Here is a 3,546-nt window from a genome sequence, read left to right on the forward strand (position 1 = left end):
TATAGTATGTAATTATTTATAATTAATCTAAATAATAATTATAGTTATATAATATATAATAATACAGGATATATATAGGAGATACATATCTACAGGAAATATATATATATCTCATATTAGTTCTGTCCCTCTAAGAGAACCCTGACTGAAACATCATGGAAGATGAGGCGACTGGTTGAGGACAGGATTTGGAGTTTCTTGGGTCCTCTAGCCAAATTTTAAAAATAATGTCCATTATAACAATCGAGGAGTTTTGCATTTAGACAAACAAACCTGAGTTCAACTTCGGATTTTGCCACTGATTGTGCGATCTTGGACTTGATTTCTCTGAAGCTTAAGTAGATAAACATCCTACTGAAGAAAGTTATTCAGATCCTATAGACAGAAAACTCTTTCTCTTGTATCCCTCTTTTGTCTTTACATTCTCTTCTCTTTTTCCTTTAATCTTTCTGTGCGTCATGTATCCTTGTTTCCCAGGATCCAGATCCAGAAGCATGTTCTTTAGCTTGTACCTTCATCTGTAAAATAACCTCATGGAATTATTGTGGCTAAATCATGCAGTAGATACACCTAGCAGCTAGTAAGTGCTCAAGAAATGGCAGCTTCTATCATGACTATATATAAAATTAATATAACATGTATATAAAAATAACAATGTATATGGCTATAAAAATGATCTATATTAATACATACAACCTTATATATACATAGAATGTGTATATGCACAAAAAATCAAACAAAACAAAACATAAACATGATCTGTAAATACAAGATACTGTTACTTAAAATAATCACTTTCTGTAAATCTTCATTGTTTCTGTTATTGGCTTGAAAAAGAGTTTCATATATAAATCATTTTTAAGGCTTAAAAAATCTTCTGTTGTTTTAACTTTGGAAGGAAGAGAGCAGGGCCTTGAAGACACAGATCAGGTGAGTATTTTTGAGGGGAAGGAGAGGGGCTGTGCTGCGGTGACCCCTGTGCCACCACGGGGCAGCAACAGGTGCTCAGATAAGTGCAGAAAGCAACTGGGTTCAGAAAGGAAAGGTGATTATTGTGCCTACTGCACAAATGGATTAAAGATTAATCCTTGTTTCATACGATTGTTGCCTGAGGATTTCACAGCTGTGACTCTCTGTGAGCGATGGCTGGGATTTAGAGATTAACAAACCATTGCCTCATTCCAATCATTAATTTACAATTATGTATAAATTGTGGTGTGGAAAGACTTTCTTGAACAAAACTCCTATTCTGCTTTTTATTTATCAAACCTCTTCCTTAAAATAACAACATTGTCAGGTGTAAAGCGTAAATATTTTTAATTACTTAGTCCCGAAGCAGGATAAATGTCTTTCTGAAAACATACAAGTAAAGCCTCAAACATTCTTCAGACTCAGGAAGAGCCAAGTTTGATAGGCAGTGCTTGTATTGTCGAAAGACTAACAGCAGCAATGACAAATGATCTTCAGAAATATTCTTTCTTACTGTTAATAGGATATGGTCATTTGTGCTCCTTATGTGTGGAAAATGGTTCTTGGAGGATTGATTTCCCATCTGGTCCAGTTCCAAGCCAACAGAGGCTGCCATTGCACCTAAATATTCCTCAATTCTGGTCTCTGCCTTGCTAACTTTAATTTGTTACTGTGCAATTGATGGTTACCTGTAATTTACCTAAGGTCTGATAGTGTTTTCTAGTTGATCAAATGCTTGATAACTTGGAAGGTTTTTTTGTTATAGCCAGATGGCAGGCAGGATATTTCAACCTCCCCCGGCAGTGAGGTGTTAAATGGCCTTATCATGGATGAATGGAAGTAGGTATTGCATGGATTTTGTGTTTCCTAAGAAAAGGCAACAATATTGCTAATTAGGCAGTATATTGGCAGTGCTTCTTGGAAGGAGGTAGATTATAGGCATCAAGGTTATCAACTCTATGATTTTTAATCAGATATTAGGGCATAATAGGAGTGCAAACTTTAACATCAAGTTCACAGCAACTCAGTGTTTATAAGCTGCTATTATTAGTGACGGTTATTCACTTGTCCTTGATGCATGGGAAAGATAAAACCGGTTATTAGTTAGTTACTCCGGTAATAGTGACTCTTAGAGCTTGTCCATATGAACAGAAGTAGCAGCATTCCTATCTTCCTGGGAGATAAACTGCCAAACAAAATCTAACACTGCAGTGTAAAGTCTAATGTCAGTTCTATTTGCATCTAAGCCATTTAAATTGCAATATGCACATTTTGAATCTTTAAAAATCGATTTCTGATGAAAACATACTATTCTTCATTAACCACCAAGAAAATAAGCAAATATATTTATATATGGTCACATTTAAAAGGCATGGGATGGCAGGTCTAATGCATATAGGAATTTAACATGTTAGGGGCTTGGTGGTTCCAGACATTAGGGTAGTTCATTGTGCTGGATAAAAACAACTTCCTAGTAAAACAACTTTATGTTCTAATAAGTCAACTTTCTACTAAAACAACTTTTGCCAAGTCCTTCCCATTACTTGGCATGTCACATTAGTATCAGAACTGCAGTTGATACAGACTTTGTGAAGAAGAAAAAATTTCACTCAATTCTTTAAGGATTCAGGTGATGACTGAAAACAAGGCAGGGCGTGGTGGCTCAAGCCTGTAATCCCAGCACTTTGGGAGGCCGAGACGGGCGGATCACGAGGTCAGGAGATCGAGACCATCCTGGCTAACCCGGTGAAACCCCGTCTCTACTAAAAAATAAAAAAAATTAGCCGGAGGAGGTGGTGGGCGCCTGTAGTCCCAGCTACTCGGGAGGCTGAGGCAGGAGAATGGCGTAAACCCTGGAGGTGGAGCTTGCAGTGAGCTGAGATCCCGTCACTGCACTCCAGCCTGGGCGACAGAGCGAGACTCCGTCTCAAAAAAAAAAAAAAAAAAAAAAAAAAAGAAAACAAGACAGAGGCATAAAAAAGAATTTGGGCTTCATTCAGCGAGAATTTTAAGTAATTCTGGGCTAAAATGTCTGTTTTAACTAACTTAGGAAAGCTGGATTTATATAGACTTCATAGAGAAAAAGCAGCTTTTTGACTCTCTCCAATGAGTGACTATATTTATTTCTATTTTAGGGTTGTTAGTAATATATTAACAGATTTAAACAGACATGAGTAAAGAATGCAGTAAGACTTGTATTTATGGGAAGAATTTAATCATATTTTCCCCACCCTCTCCAAAACATAGATTAACTGGACTTTGAAACATGAGATTAGGAAGAAACTCTTTGGAACACTCCAAGTTTAGATGTGAAAATTTCTCTTGTATTTATTATTAAAGAAGAATCGGCAAACCAAGCATTTCATTGCAACCTTATGTGCAAAAATTCCGTACATTACATTTTTTCCACTAGCTCTTTACCTTACAGAAGTTGTTCAAATTTCTTAAACCCCAGTTTCCTTAACTGGAAAATGAGGGTGCTTGACTTCTGATGTCTATAGTCTTTTTTATGTGCCCTCCATAAATATTTTTCTTCATTTCTATCTCTTAGGGCATTTATTCATTTTTAAAAAGAAA

This window comes from Rhinopithecus bieti, unplaced genomic scaffold (assembly GCF_001698545.2).
Source record: "Rhinopithecus bieti isolate Rb0 unplaced genomic scaffold, ASM169854v2 scaffold_11941, whole genome shotgun sequence".
NCBI classification, from domain to species: domain Eukaryota; kingdom Metazoa; phylum Chordata; class Mammalia; order Primates; family Cercopithecidae; genus Rhinopithecus; species Rhinopithecus bieti.